General features: G+C 44.5%; 1 protein-coding gene across 22 annotated transcripts in view; it reads left to right on the top strand.

Annotated features, from left to right (window-relative positions):
* ENOX1 (ecto-NOX disulfide-thiol exchanger 1) overlaps positions 1-16783 on the top strand; it is a 626515-nt gene that overhangs the window by 608308 nt on the left and 1424 nt on the right. The gene's annotated exons all lie outside the window — the stretch shown is intronic.

Here is a 16783-nt window from a genome sequence, read left to right as displayed (position 1 = left end):
GTTGTTAGAAGAAGCATTTGTCATATTGACTGATGGGTTATCACGTGTATACAATTTTGTAGGAATTGAGAGATTAATCAGAAAACACAGGGTCCAAATAAGAGAAGGAAAAAGATAGGTATCAGAAGACTACAGATTGGAAGAAGCCATGACACCCAATTGGAGTGTCCAGCCAGTCCAGCCTGGTCCAGACTAACCATTTGCCTGATTAGCGAGCCTTTGGGCTCTGCCTTTTAATCTATTGATGGCATCATATATGAGGCCAGACTGGTTTACATAGACACAACATTCTTCATTTAGGAACAGGCAAAGACATCCTTTTCCAGCAGTCAGTAAATCAAGACCTCTGTGGTTTTGGAGGACAACTGCAGCTGGGGAATTTACTGGAGCTTGAAGAAGGGATAGTCACTGAGTTAATTCTGCAGTGCTAGCAGAGAAATCGTCAGAGAGGCTACAGAAGGTGATGATGGAGGTGGGAAGGCCTGCCATGCCTGTGCCAAGTGCACGGGTGGGTTAGGAATTACCCTAGAAGTAAGGGGATCAGTGGAGTGACCCACTTGTGTCGTATCAGGACCACAAGAGGAACAGGGAGGTTTTCGTCTCTGTTGGCAGACTGAATTTTGGGAGTAAGGAAAACTAGGGTCAAGTGCCTGTCCAGTTGGTAGGAAGGCAGATATAAGAAGAACCACAAAGGGAAAATAAGTCCCTGGCTTAGACAGAACTGAAAGCGTACACTGAAAATGTAAGAAAGTGTTCTGAAGGGGCTGGGGCTTTGAACCCAAATGCCAAGGGAACCAGTGAGGGCTGTGGCTGTTGAAGGTTGTAGCAAGGTTTGGTAGGGTAACTTTGCGGAGGGAGAGCCTTTGTTTTCACGGTGTATGAGGAAGTATGTGATATCTGTAAGTAACTACTCACTTCATTAACAAGGTTAGGTATGAGCAGGCAGGAAGAGGGGTCTGGAGGACAGTCTGATGAACAAGGGGAGGGCAGCCAAGGACAGAGTGAGAGACAGGGTAAACGCCTACCTAGGCAAAACTTGAAGTTTATTTGCCAATCTTGGATAGGGGAAAGTTTGCAGGCCTGGTGTGTAGGAAAAGGAGGGGTCTGAGACAGCCCTGAGGAATAGCAGAGTGACAGACCGTTGAGATGCGATTGTTTTGGGGATGGATTTCCATGATAGAAAAGAAATGAGAGGTTCTAAAAGACGAGCCAGGGGCTTGTATCCTGCATGGAAGTGGTCGTGAAAGGAGAGGGTAGAGTGAGCTTGGGAGGCAGGGAGGAGGAACTTCCCGTGGTTTAAGAACCATTTGCCTTGTGTAGGAAGTGACTGGTAGATCGAGTTTTCAGAGGAAGAATAGGTGGGGAAGATAGATAAGAAGGGAAAACCCTGGCCTTGTGGGGGAGGTACTGGGGTGTCTGCTGCTCCTTGGCTGTTTTGTCATCTAAGGCATTTCCTTGGGCAATAGAATCTGAATTTCAGTGTCCTCTGCAGTAGATAACTTGAGCCTTGGCTGGAAGGAGAGTGGCCTTAGGGAGGGCCTTTATTAAGGGGGCATTGATAATAGAAGACCCCTGTGCGGTGGGAAGACCTCTTTCTACCCATGTGGCAGCATGGTGGTGCGGGATGTGGAAGGCGTATTTAGAGTTAGTATAGCTATTGACATGTAGTCCTTTGGCAAGAGTAAGAGCACGGGATAAGGCAGTCAGTTCAGCTTGCTGAGAAGTGGTAGAAGAGGAGAGTGTGGCAGCCTCAATGATAGATGAGTGGGATACAACGGCATAGCCAGCTTTGGCCAGCGCCAACCAACTGGGCTTGGAGGAACTGCCATCAGTAAACCATGTGTGGTCTGGGTCTGGAATAGGAAAAAGAGAAATATGGGGAAATGGGGAAGATGCTCTATGGATTGAGGAGATACAGTCATGGGGTTCAGGATCGGTTAGGTATTAATTGAGACGCTGGGCTGAAGTCAGGACTGAGAGGAATGGTTACTGTGGGGGTTTCAATGAATGGTGAATAGAGTTGGAGGAGGTGAGGGGCAGAGAGTGTGTGTGTAAGGTGTGAAGAGGAAACTAAACTCTGGAGGTTGCGAGAGCTGTAGAGGGTAAGTGGGGCATAGCCGGTGATTCTGAGGGATGCTGAGAGTATCAGGGTGGCAGCTCCTGCTGCGCACAGGCATGAGGGCCAGCCCGGGTCTGCGAGGTTGTTTGGATAAAAAGGCCAGAGACTGTGTGCCTGACTCCTGTGTGAGAATTCTGATGGCACAGCCTTTTATTTCTGCTGTGTAGAGAGAAGGGTTGAGAGGAGTGGGGAACACTGAAGTAGAAGCAGTCTCTGAGATGCGATTTTTTTTAGAAAAAAGGAAGAATCGGGGGAGGATTTTTGGTCTATGGGGTCAGGTAGGTTTCCTTTTGTAAGTTTACAAAGTGGTTTGGTTAGGGGGCAAAACCTGGTATCCAGAGCCGAAAGTATCCTACAACGCCCAGGAAGGAGAGATGCTGTTGTTTAGGGGGTGGGATTGGGGTTCGGGAGATTACCCAGACATGATCGGCAGGAAGAGCACGTGTGCTGGCAAATTATATCGAGATTATACCCAGATAGGTAACGCTTGGGGAAGAAATTTGGGCTTTAGAAAAAAGCATTTTTGAGGTCAAGAACAGAGTAGTGAGTTGTGGAAGCAAGCATGGAAGATAGGCGGGTATAGGGGTTTGGTACAACAGGATGGATGGGAGGTACAATCTGATTGAGGAGGCGGAGGCCTTAGACTACCCTGTGGGATTTGTCTGGTGTTTGGGCAGCGAGGACAGGGCAACTGTAAGGAGAGTTACTGGGAACTAAAAGGCCATGTGGCAGTAAGTGAGTAATAACAGGCTTTAGGCTTTTAAGGCTTGTGCTGGAATGGGGTACTGGTGCTGGGCGGGATGCGGGTGGTTAGGTTTTAAGGGGATGATGAGGGGTGAGTGACTTGTAGTGAGGGATGGGGAAGTAGTGTCCCGCACCCTAGGGTTAAGGTAGGAGGACATAAGGGGAGCTACTGAGGGAGGTACGGCTTCGGGGAGGAGGGTGGCAATGAGGTGTGGCTGTAGCCCAGGAAGAGTTAAGGAGGCAGACAATTTTGCTAGGATATCTCTGCCTAACAGGGAAACTGGACAAGAGGGGATGATTAGGAAAGAATGTGGAAAGGACTGCAGGCCTCATTGACACCAGACGTGGGGAGTTCTGAGAGGCCTGGAGGCCTTGCCATCAATTCCCACAATGGTTATGGAGGCTAAGGAGGCAGGTCCTTGGAAAGAAGGCAGCATGGAGTCGGTGGCCCCCGTGTTGATTAAAAAGGGGATGGACTTACCCTCCACCGTAAGAGTTACCCAAAGCGCAATGTCCGTGATGGTCCAGGGGGCCTCTGAGACGTTTCGGCAGTGTCAGTCTTCAGCTGCCAAGCCGAGGAACAGCGACACAAGCCAGACAGTTCGACTTCCAGTGGGGACCCTGCACAGACGGGGCAGGGCTTAGGAGGAATCCCGGGCTGTGGGCATTCCTTGGCCCCGTGGCCAGGTTTCTGACATTTAAAGCAAGGTCCAGGAGGGGCAGGGTTGCTTTGAAGTCCTCTCGAGCCAGTGGTGTGGCTGGGGTCTGTCTTCCGGCAGAAGCAACCATCTGTAGTTCTGAGATGCGCTGCCACCAGGCAGCTTCTTCCCTGTTATTGAACACCTTGAAGGCGAGGTTGATTAATTCCTGTGTGGGGTTTGAGAGCCAGATTCTAATTTCTGTAGTTTTTTGTAATGTCAGGGGCTGACTGGGTGATAAAATGCATATTAAGCATTCTTCAGGGGTGAGAGTAGAAGTAAGGAGACATTTAAGTCACACCAGGTGAGATTACAGAACTGGGTTAAATATATTTAGTAGGATCTGATGAAAAGGAGCCTAACCATTGGCTGATTTGGGATAGGTCAGATAAAAAGAAAGGAACGTGCACCCTAACTATGCCTTTGGCTCCAGCCACCTCTTGAAGGGGGAATTGTTGGGAAGGGGCAGAGTTAGCCACAGTATTAAACCATAAGCCGGACCAGGTATGAGGTGGGGAGGTGACAAGAGGGGCATAAGGAGGTGGTTTGTGGGCAGAGGAAGAGGAAGGAGGCTCTTAGGGTGGGGGGTTAGGGCCTAGATTGGGGTCTGGTTCAGATAGACAGGGAGGAGAAAGGTTGGAAGGGTCGATGGACAAAGAGGATACTGGGTCACTGGCAGAGGCAGGAGGGGCAGACAGAAGGGAGAGAAGGAAAATTTCGGATGGGTTGCATTGAGAGCAGAGATTAGGGAGGGATTGGAGTGTAAAAAAAAATGCCTGGACATATGGAATTTCAGATCATTTGCCCATTTTACAACAAAAGTTTTCTCGATCCTGCAGGATAGAAAAATCAAAGATACAGTTTTCTGGCCATTCAGAGCCATTGTTCAATTTATATTGTGGCCAAGTGGCATTGCAGAAGAAAATAAGATGCTTAGGTTTAGGTCAGGCAATAGCTGGAGGGGTTTGAGATGTTTTAGAACACAGGCTTAGGGAGAAGGGGGGAGGAATAGAGGGTGGGAGACTGCCCACAGCTTAAGAGCAGCAGAAACAAAGTGTGTAACCAAGCAGCTTAGCTGGCATCCCAGACTAAACCTTGGTCTGTACCTGGGGTGAATCGGTCAGACCAAGGTCTGACCAATGGATTCCATTGATCTATCACCTATGAGTGCAAGTGAGTGACCAGAGCTGATGTCTCTGCAATGATCAATCACCGAGAGAAGACTGTCTTCTCAGATCCGTGACCTACATAGGACTTTTTCGGGTCTTGAACCTCATGGAAAGTCCTGTCTTTCTTGTCTCCACTGAAAGGGAGAGGAAAATGAAACTGAAAGGAGAAGGAGGCTGACAGGCAGTGGGAAGGGCTAAAGAAGAGAGTTGAGGCAGACCGCTGTACCTAATCTAAGGATGGTGAGTGGATCCACGGGCTGGTCTGATGAGCCTAGGTTGTAGGTAGGTCTCTTCACAGAGGGAGCACAAGGAGAACAGGGACAGGGGTTTGGCCTCCCGTAGGAGATCCCCCGTCCCAGGTTTCAGCACCAAATGTTAAAACATGCACTCTGAATGAAGAGACCACTCCAAACAGGCTTTGTGTGTTCACTCAGGTGCATGCAGGCTGTCTGAAAAGAGTGTCAGTGAAGGGTGGGGTAGAAGTTGGTTTTATAGGTTTGGGGTTGGCAGTGGAAAGTTACAGAAATTATAGTTCAGGGTGGTTTTTGCAAGCTGAGAGTGGGCTGTAGAGTCTGGAGTCATGAGGTTGACCAAGGTCAGTTACAAAGTCCAGTTGCCTTATCAGTTGAGTCAGGAATAAGGAACAATAGAAGAATGTCTCAAGTTAATTAGGTACTGCAGGGGTTGATCATTCTTCCCCTGTTTGTGGTCTTCCAGTTACTTCAGACTCTCTAGCTCCAGGAACTCATCTGGAGTGTCTGTGTACGTCACAGAGGCTACCATGGCATCCATGGTGCCATGAGTCAGCCTAAAAGACCTTACAGGAAGAGAATCGCACAGGAGGTGAGGAAAGGGGTAAACATCACTCAGAGCTCGGCCAGTGAGGTCTGGGTGCTTGGTTTCATGTAATGACTCCAGACTGAATTCTCAAGACAAAGAATGTACTGATGGGAAGGCAAAGGATATTGTGATGGCAAGACGATAGCAGCTGACAGATTATTAGAAAGAGAATAGGACTGAAGTGGAAATATTTGAAAAGTAAAAGTTCCTTGGTCATAGGGTGAAAAAAGAAGGACAAATTGAATTTTCTCTTGAATTTAGCTTAAAAATCCCAAAAGGTAAAATATCATAAAGGTTATTCTGTCAGGGTAGGGGAAGTTTGAAAATCATAAAACTAGCTTACTTGATACAGCTTTCTCCTTGATGTTTCTTCTATTATGAGATATAAATATCTTTAAGGATCTTTAAGGAAATTTAAGGAATTCTTCTAGAATTAGCTGAGATTTTTTTTTTCTTGTGACAGGGTCTCACTCTGTCACCCAAGCTGGAGTGCAGGGAAATGATCACAGCTCACTGCAGCCTGTAACTCCTGTGCTGAAAAGGATCCTCTTGCCTCAGTCTCCTGAGTTGCTGGAACCACAGGGATGTGCCACCGTATCAGCCTTTTTTTTTTTTTTTTTTTAAGATGGAGTCTCACTGTCACCCTGGCTGGAGTGCAATGGTGCCATCTTGGCTCACTGCAACCTCCGTCTCCTGGGATCCAGCAGTTCTCCTGCCTCGGCCTCCCAAGTAGCTGAGATGACTTGTCCCGGGTGCATGCCACCATGCCCAGATAATTTTTGTATTTTTAGTAGAGATGGGGTTTCACCATGTTAGCCAGGACAGTCTTGATGTCTTGACCTTGTGATCCACCCACCATGGCCTCCTAAAGTGCTGGATTACAGGCTTGAGCCACCACACCCAGCCATAGCAGCTAATTTTTGTATGTCTTGTAGAGACTGGGTCTCTCTATGCTGCCTAGTCTGGTCTCAAACTCGGGCTCAAGTGATCCTCTCAGCTTGGCTTCCCAAAGTGCTGGGATTATAGGTGTGAGCCACCATGCCCAGCTGCTGAGAGTCTTATTAAATGGATATTTTAGATAGGATTTTATTCGAAGTGGTCTGTTCCATAATTATGACACAATTCTATATTATTTGCATCTCTATGGCAGAATCCAGCTGTTAACTTACACTAGCAACAGAAACTACAGCTAATATATTAGAGAGTAATTCCCATTATACTAATTTCTGGCTTTCTCAAAATCTGAAGTATGTATTAAGTAATTATGAGGATTTCAAATCCCAGTTTCACGACTTTTTAGCTGTTTGACCTTGGGTAGCTTATTTAATATCTCTTTGCTGAAATTTCACCATTTGTAAAATGGGTTTTTGGGGGTTATCGTCTGCATTAAATGGCTTAGTAAATGAAAAGCATTCCCGAACAGTATCTGGCACACAGTAAGTGCTACTAAAGTGGGGACTGTCATTTGTTTTGCACTTTAAAGTGCACAAAAGACCTGTCACACCCTCTCATTTTGAGATCTTTGCCACAACCTACTGGACAGATGAATTTTGAATGGCTTGCCCTAAGACAAGAACTAGGATATGGAGAGGCCAGCACTCAAGCCAAGCCATCAGGGCATTCTGTGTGTGTGTTTCCAATTCCCTTGTCTTGCAAATGAGAAACAAGGCCCAAAGAAGTTAAGTGACTGGTTACTGAACTGGAAGAGGTTAACGAATGTTCTATCACTGTGATCCAAATCTTCTGTGTCTCCTTTATTTTTATTCCAGCAAGTGAGGGGTACACTTGCTTGTTGAATGAGAATGCAGGTGAAGCACTTACTCTTCCCTTTCCCCGCAGTGAAGGCTCAGTGAGGGTAGCGACCTCTCTCCTGCTGAAAGCCTTGTCCTGCTTGCTTTGTAGTTAAAGTCAAGGGTCAGGTCAACAGACACCATGGAAAACTGCCGATGTCGCCACATTTCAGTACGTGCTAGCCAAGACTTCCCACGATTGCTTACCGTTTTGGTGGATCGTTCACGTGGGGTGCCCAAGCATCAGCAATGCGAATGTGTGTGCGCCAGGTGACAGGAAGTTCAGTTTTTGTTGTTGATGTTGATATCACTCTAACACTATTCACAGGGGAGCCCTGCCCTCCTGTACACAGATGCCTCCCATGGCACTCACACCCACTCAGGGCCAGAGAAGCAGTGACAAAGAGGATTATTTCCTGTCCTTACTAGATGATCCCCTCCCTGGTGGAGGTGCGCAGGGGTGGCTAAGAGCAAGGCACCACAGCCAGGAGGTCTGGTCCACACTTAATACCTGTGTTACCCTACGGGAGTTACTGAGTCTCTTGAGGCCTCCGTTTTGTTTTGTTTTTTTAATTTTACTTTAAGTTCTGGGGTACATGTGAAAATGTGCAGGTTTGTTACATAGGTATACACATGTCATAGTGGTTTGTTGCATCCATCACACTGTCATCTACATTAGGCATTTCTTCTAATGCTCTCCCTCCATCCCCCAACCCCCAGCTATCCATCCCCTAGCCCCCGACCCCCTGATAGGTCCTGGTGTGTGATGTTCTCCTGCCGCCGGGTCCATGTGTTCTCATTGTTCAACACCCACTTATGAGTGAGAACATGTGGTGTATGGTTTTCTGTTCTTGTATCAGTTGCTGAGAATGCTGGTTTCCAGTTTCACATCCTTCCCTGCAAAGGACATGAACTCATCCTTTTTTATGGCTGCATAGTATTCCATGGTGTATATGTGCCACATTTTCCAGATCCAGTCTGTCACTGATGTGCACTTGGGTTGCTTCCAAGTCTTTGCTATTGTGAACAGTGCCACAATAAACATACCTGTGTGTGTGTGTCTTCATAACAGAATGATTTATAATCCTTTGGGTATATACCCAGTAATGGGATTGCTGGGTCAAATGGTATCTCTAGTTCTAGATTCTTGAGGAATCACCACAGTCTTCCTCAATTGTTGAATTAATTTACACTCCCACCAACAGTGTAAAAGCGTTCCTATTTCTCCACATCCTCTCCAGCATCTTGTTTCCTGACTTTTTTAATGGTCGCCATTCTAACTGGTGTGAGATGGTATCTCCATGTGGTTTTGATTTGCATTTTTCTAATGACAGTGATGATGAGCTTTTTTTCAAATGTGTGTTGGCTGCATAAATGTCTCCTTTTGACAAGTGTCTGTTCATATCCTTTGCCCACTTTTTGATGGGGTTGTTTTTTCTTGTAAATGTGTTTAAGTTCTTTTTACATTCTTTCTTAATACATAATATTAGCCCTTTGTCAGATTGGTAGATTGCAAACATTTTTTCCCCATTCTGTTGGTTGCTGTTTCACTCTGATGATAGTTTCTTTTGCTGTGCAGAAGCTCTTTAATTTAATTAGATCCTATTTGTCTATTTTGGCTTTTGTTGACATTGCTTTTGGTGTTTTAGTGATGAAGTCCTTGCTCATACCTATGTCCTGAATGGTATTGCCTAGGTTTTCTTCTAGGGTTTTTATGGTGTTAGGTCTTATGTTTAAATCTTTAATCCACCTTGTGTTAATTTTTGCATAAGATGTAAGGAAGGGATCCAGTTTCAGCTTTCTGCATATGGTTAGCCAGTTTTCCCAACACCATTTATTAAATAGGGAATCCTTTCCCCATTGCTTGTTTTCGTTAGGTTTGTCAAAGATCAGATGGTTGTAGATGCATGGCATTATTTTTGAGGCCTCTGTTCTGTTCTGTTTTGGTACCAGTATCATGCTGTTTTGATTACTGTAGCCTTGTGATATAGTTTGAAGTTAGGTGCCTCCAGCATTGTTTTTGTTTTTTTGGGTTTTTTTTGCATAGGATTGTCTTGGCTATGCGGGCTCTTTTTTGGTTCCATATGAAGTTTATTGTGGTTTTCTCCAATTCTGTGAAGAAAATCAGTGGTAGCTTGATGGGGATATCATTGAATCTATAAATTATTTTGGGCAGTATGGCCATTTTCACAATATTGATTCTACCTAACCATAAGCATGGAATGTTTTTCCCTCTGTTTGTGCTGTTATTTCCTTGAGCAGTGGTTTGTAGTTCTCCTTGAAGAGGTCCTTCACATCCCTTGTTAGTTGTATTCCTAGGTATTTTATTCTCTTTGTAGCAACTGTGAATGGGAGTTCACTCATGATTTGACTCTCTGTCATTGGTGTATAGGAATGCTTGTGATTTTTGCACATTGATTTTGTATACTGAGACTTTGCTGAAGTTGCTTATCAGCTTGAGATTTTGGGCTGAGATGATGGGGTCTTCTAAATATACAATCATGTCATCTGCAAATAGGGACAAATTGACTTCCTCTTTTCCTAATTGAATATGCTTTATTTCTTTTTCTTGCCCGAGAGCCCTGGTCAGAACATCCAATACTGTGTTGAATAGGAGTGGTGAGAGAGGGCATCCTCTCTCTTTGGTTTTCAAAGGGAATGCTTCCAGTTTTTGTGCATTATGATATTGGCTGTGGGTTTGTCAAAAACAGCTCTTATTATTTTGAAATACATTCTATCAATACCTAGTTTATTGAGAGTTTTTAGCATAAAGGGCTGTTGAATTTTGTCAAAGGGCTTCTCTGTGTCTACTGACATAATTGTGGTTTTTGTCTTTGCTTCTGTTTATGTGATGGATTACATTTATAGATTTGCATATGTTGAACCAGCCTTGCATCCCATGGATGAAGCTGACCTGATCGTGATGGTAAGCTTTTTGATGTACTGTTGGATTCAGTTGTGCCAGTATATTGTTGAGGATTTTCACATCAATGTTCATCAAGGATATTGGCTTGAAATATTCTTTTTTAGTTATGTCTCTGCCAGACTTTGGTATCAGGATGATGTTGTCCTCATAAAATGAGTTAAGGAGGATTCCTTCTTTTTCTATTGTTTGGAATAGTTTCAGAAGGATGGTACCAGCTCTTCTTTGTACCTCTGATAGAATTCCACTGTGAACCCATCTGGTCCTGGACTTTTTTTGGTTCGTAGGATATTAATTGCTGCCTCCATTTCAGACCTTGTTATTGGTCTATTCAGGGATTCAACTTCATCCTGGTTTAGTCATCGGAGGGTGTAAGTGCCCAGGAATTTATCCATTTCTTCTAGATTTCCTGGTTTATTTGCATAGAGGTGGTTTATAGTATTTTCTGATGGTAGCTTGTATTTCTGTGGGTTCAATGGTGATATCCCCTTTATCATTTTTTATTGCATTTATTTGATTCCTCTCTCTTTTCTTTTTTGTGTGGCTAGCAATCTATTTTGTTGATCTTTTCAAAAAACCAGCTCTTAGATTCACTGACTTTTTGAAGGGTTTTCTGTGTCTCTCTCTCCTTCAGTTCTGCTCTTTATTTCTTGTCTTCTGCTATCTTTTCAATTTGTTTGATCTTGCTCCTCTAGTTCTTTTAATTGTGTTAGGGTATTGATTTTAGATCTTTCCTCATTTCTCTTGTGAGCATTTAGTGCTATATAGTTCCCTCTAGACACTGCTTTAAATGTGTCCCAGAGATTCCGGTATGTTGTGTCATCATTCTCATTGGTTTTGAAGAACATCTTTATTTCTGCCTTCATTTCATTATTTATCCAGTAATCGTTGAGGAGCAGGTTGTTCAGTTACCATGTAGTTGTACAGTTTTGAGTAAGTTTCCTCATACTGAGTTCTAATTTGATTGCACTGTGTTCTGAGAGACTGTTATGATTTCCATGCTTTTACATTTGCTGAGAAGTGTTTTACTTCCAATTATGTGGTCAATTTTTGAATAAGTATGATGTTGTGCTGAGAAGAATGTATATTCAGTACATTTGGGGTTTAGAGTTCTGTAGACATCTATGAGGTCCGCTTGGTCTAGATCTAAGTTCAAGTCCTGGATATCCTTGTTAATTTTCTGTTTTGTTAATCTAATAGTGACAATGTTAGACTCCCCCCCCAATAATAGTGGGAGACTTTAAATCTCTTTGTAGGTGATTAAGAACTTTCTTTATGTATCTGGGTGCATATATATTTATGATAGTTAGCTCTTCTTGTTGCATTGATCCCTTTACCATTATGTAATGCCTTTCTTTGTCTCTCTTGATCTTTGTTGGTTTAAAGTCTGTTTTATCAGAGACTAGGATTGCAGCCACTGCTTTGCTCTCTATTTGCTTGGTAAATCTTCCTCCATCTTTTTATTTTGAACCTATGTGTGTCTTTGCACATGAGATGGGTCTTGACTATGCAATTTGTCAGTCTGTGTCTTTTGATTGGGGCATTTAGCCCATTTACATGTAAGGTTAATATTGTTACGTATGAATCTGATCCTGCCATTTTGATGCTAGCTGGTTGTTTTGCCAATTAGTTGATACAGTTTCTTCATGGTGTTGACCGTCTTTACAATTTGGTATGTTTTTGCAGTGGGTGGTGCTGGTTGTTCCCTTCCATGTTTAGTGCATCCTTCAGGAGCTCTTGTAAGGAAGGCCTGGTGTTGACAAAATCTCTCAGCATTTGCTTGTCAGTAAAGGATTTTATTTTATCTTATTTTTTGAGACACAGTCTCGCTCTGTCACCCAGGCTGGAGTGCAGTAGCATGATCTTGGCTCACTGCATCCTCCATCTTCCCAGTTCAAGAGATTCTCCTGCCTCAGCCTCCCAAGTAGCTGGGACTATAGGCAGATGGCACCACGCCTGGCTAATTTTTGTATTTTTAGTAGAGACAGGGTTTCATTATGTTGGTCAGCTGACCCCAATCTCCTGAACTCATGATCCACCCACATCAGCCTCCCAAAGTGCTGGGATTACAGGCGTGAGCCACTGCACCCAGCCTGTAAAGGATTTTATTTCTCCTTTGCTCATGAAGCTTAGTGTGGCTGGATATGAAATTCTGGGTTTAAAATTATTTTCTTTAAGGATATAGAATATTGGCCCCCACTCTCTTTGGGCTTGTAGGGTTTCTACCAAGAGGTCCACTGTGAGTCTGATAGGCTTCCCTTTGTGGGTAACCTGACCTTTCTCTCTGGCTGCCCTTAGCATCTTTTCCTTCATTGCAACCCTGGTGAATCTGACAATTATGTGTCTTGGGGTTGCTCTTCTTGAGGAATATCTTTGTGGTCTCTGTACTTTCTGAATTTGAACGTTGGCCTACCTTGCTACATTGGGGAAGTTCTCCTGGATAATATCCTGAAGAGTGTTTTCTAATTTGGTTTCATTCTGTCATTTTCAGGATCAAATGTAGATTTTTTTCTTTTCATGCAATTCCGTATTTCTTGGAGGCTTTGTTCATTTCTTTTCACTATTTTTTCTCTTATCTTCTCACTTTATTTCATTGAGTGGATCTTCAATCTCTGACATCTTTTCTTCTGCTTGATCGATTCAGCTACTGAAACTTGTGCATGCTTCAAGAAGTTCTTGTGCTGTGTTTTTCAGCTCCATGAGGTCATTTATGTTCTTCTCTGAACTGATTATTCTAGATAGCATTTCATCTAACCTTTTTTCAAGGTTCTCAGCTTCCTTGCATTGGATTAGAACATGTTCCTTTAGCTCAGAGGAGTTTGTTATTACCCACCTTCTGAAGCCTGCTTCTGTCAATTTGTCAAACATTCCCTTGCTGGTGAGTTGTGATCCATTGGAGAAGAGGCATTCTGGTTTTTGGAGATCTCAGCCTTTTTGTGCTAGTTTCTTCCCATCTTCATGGATTTATCTACCTTTGGTCTTTGAATGCGATCTCTGAATGGATGTCCTTTATGTTGAAACTCCTTCTGTTTGTTAGTTTTCCTTCTAATAGGCCCTTCTGCTGGAGTTTGCTGGAGGTCCACTCCTGACCCTGCTTGCCTGGGAATCACCAGCAGAGGCCGCAGAACAGCAAAGATTGCTGCCTGTTCCCTCCTCTGGTAGCTTTGTCCCAGAAGGGTACCCGCCAGATGCCAGCCAGAGCTCTCTTGTATGAGGTATCTGTCAGCCCCTGCTGGGAGGTATCTCCTAGTCAGGATACAAGGGGAGGGGGTCGGGGGGTCAGGGAGCCACTTGAGAAGGCAGTCTGTCCCTTATCAGAGCTCAAGCACTGTGCTAGGAGATCTATTGCTCCCTTCAGAGCTGCAGGGCAGGGACATTTATGTCTGCTGAAGCTGAACTCACAGACTCCCCTTTTCCCAGGTACTCTGTTCCAGGAAGGTGGGGGCTTTATTTATAAGTTCCTGACAGGCTGCTGCCTTTTTTTCAGTTTTCAGAGATGCCCTGCCCAGGAAGATGGGAGTCTAGTGACACAGTCTGCCTGCAGTGGCCTTGGTGAGCTGCCATAGGCTCTACCCAGTCACTATGTAAACTTCCTGGCAACTTTGTTCACACAGGAGAGGTTAAAACCACCTGCCAGAGCCTCAGCAATGGCGAACACCCCTCCCCACACCAAGCTCAAATGTCCCAGGTTGAGCTCAGACTGCTGTGCTGGCTGTGAGAATTTCAAGCCAGTGGATCTTAGCTTGCTGGTGCTCGTGGCGGGTGGGACCCGCCAAGCCAGATCTCTTGGCTCCCTGGCTTCAGCCTCCTCTTTCAGGGGAATGAGCAATTCTGTCTCACTAGCATTCCAGGTGCCAATGAGGTATTAAAAAAAACAGCTAAAACAGCTGCCCAGTTCTGTGCTAGAAACCTGAGGCACTGGTGTGATAGGCACCAGAGGGACTCTGCTGGTCTGTGGGTTGTGAAGACCATAGGAGGAGCACAGTGGCTGAGCCAGAGTGCCAGAGTGTTGGGAGAAGTCTCTAATGGCTTCCCATGGCTGGGAGAGGGAGTTCTCCAGCCCTTTGCACTTCCTGGGTGAGGTGATGCTCCACCCTGCTTTGCCTTGCCCTCCTTGGTCTGCACCCACTATCTAACCAGCCCCAATGAAATGAACCAGGTACCTCAGTTGGAAATGTGGAGATCACCCACCTTCTGCATTGATCTCGCTGGGAACTGTGCACCAGAGCTATTCTTATTTGGCCATCTTGGCAGAAAATCAGGGCTTGTTTTCTTACAGGTAAATTATTCCCTATCTTATGAGAGTGTCAGAATTAAATAGTGTTTTCGGAAGAGTCCGGCAAGGTTTCCTGGCACTTGTAAGTTATCACACTTTTTACAGCCAGCTGTAAGGCTTCAGGGTGGACTCCTTCTCCTGATCCCAGCTGGCTTCCTGCACATTAACTTTAAATCAGATATTTATTTTTCCCTCAAGAACTTAGCTTTTTCTCTCTTCCTAAGGAACAGCACAGGCTTCTTCCCTTCATTTCCAAGGGAGGTGGCAGTTACATTGGAAACAAGGTGCTGGTGGGCACCTCGGCCTGTCTGTTCTGCTAAAGCCTCTCTTGGATCTGGGGAAGGACATGCCAGGGGTGGCACTTGCATTTGGCAACGAGAGACTGCCATAGATAATTTGTGCTGTCCTCCTCCAGAAGGAGGAAGGGAGCTTGTTGAGAAGATAACTTGTTCTCATAAGGCTTAAAGAAAACGGCCTTCTGCACCAACGAAAAGCTATGTTTGACCACATAGAACTGTACCACAGGAGGTTAGATAATAGTGTCATTTTCTATCGTATCCCACAAACAGGCACTGTGTTACATTTTACATATAATCCTTACAATTACCCTGAGAGAGATGACTTGTATTACACCTGAGGAAACTGAGCATTATAAATATTAAGTCATCTTTCCAAAGTCACACAGCTTGAGGCCTGCCCAAAGTAAAATCTAAGCTTGTCTGGCTTAAGTCCCCATTCTTTTTTTTTTTTTTTTTTTTTTTTTTTTTTGAGACGGAGTTTCGCTCTTGTTACCCAGGCTGGAGTGCAATGGCGCGATCTCGGCTCACCGCAACCTCCGCCTCCTGGGTTCAGGCAATTCTCCTGCCTCAGCCTCCTGAGTAGCTGGGATTACAGTCACGTGCCACCATGCCCAGCTAATTTTTTGTATTTTTAGTAGAGACGGGGTTTCACCATGTTGACCATGATGGTCTCGATCTCTTGAGCTCCTGATCCACCCGCCTCGGCCTCCCAAAGTGCTGGGATTACAGGCGTGAGCCACCGCACCCGGCCTTAAGTCCCCATTCTTAACCCAAATATGCCTGACAAGAAGAATGATCTGGAATGGTTGTTAAAAATAGATTATGTGGGCTACACCCCAGACCAGCTGAATCAGGGTCTCCACAGAAGAGACTGGGTGGGGGATCTGATTTTTTTTTTTAACAAGTGCCCCAGGTGACTGCTACTGAGAAAGACCTCCCAAACAAATACCCCTGGCCTTTGACAATCATGGGAGGTGCTTAAGGCACACCAATCAAGGCCCCGGCCCCAAGCCATGCACTGTGGGTTCTTTCCCAAGTTCTGTCTTTGATAAAACACTTAGCCCTGTGTAGTTCAGTTTTCTGAGCTATAAAGTGGAGGTGCATCATAATATCTGCTCACAAGTCTCACAGGAGTGCTGTGAGAATTCAGTGAGAACGCTGGTGAAGGTGCTTTGCAGAGTGCTGAGAGAAAACGGACTTCTCAAAGCTATTGCAGACCTTCACATAATCTGTCTCACAGGCTTTTGTCGGTTGACCTGGGAATCTAACCATCCTTCTCATATGGTGTTTATGGGAAATGCATTCAGATTTCAAAATAATTCACCAAAAAGAATTTCAGAATACAATTCAATTTCCAGGACTGCCTCTAGTTAAAGTTTTGTATTACAGGCCCAAGAATAGCGAACGTATCCGATGAAGTCTTTTCCATGAGAATAGTAAAGGAACAGTTGATTTGACTTCTTGGTCTATTTGGTGTTGCTTTTAAATGAATCCTAATATTGTTAGATGAAAAGTATAGACTCTAAAATGATATCTCTACAGTCATTATCCCATTTGCTGAGGCTTAAAGAGACTCACTGTCTTTGCAAGGACCATTTAACTTGTAACAATGGTAGGTACAGGATTCAAACAATATCAGACCTAAATTCTGGGGATGTTCAAACAGTCTCAGACCCCAAAATGGCCACACTGCTATAGAAAATCCACATCCCGCACATGGATTGGCATGTTAACCCACGAGAACAGAAGCCACCACTGTGTTAGAGCAGAGGGATTGCAGCTGATCGGTGAAGATAAAAGGAACTATTGGTATAAAAACTGGGAAAAGAAAAAAGTTGCATTAAGAAATATACCTGGATTTTATGACTGCATATCAAGACTTGTTTTGTTGTAGGTTTTGGAGTTTAGATTCCATTCCTAAACTT

Source organism: Callithrix jacchus, chromosome 5, assembly GCF_049354715.1.
Source record: "Callithrix jacchus isolate 240 chromosome 5, calJac240_pri, whole genome shotgun sequence".
Lineage (NCBI taxonomy): Eukaryota > Metazoa > Chordata > Mammalia > Primates > Cebidae > Callithrix > Callithrix jacchus.
Note: the sequence above shows the minus strand (reverse complement) of the source record. Positions and strands in the feature narration are given on the sequence as shown.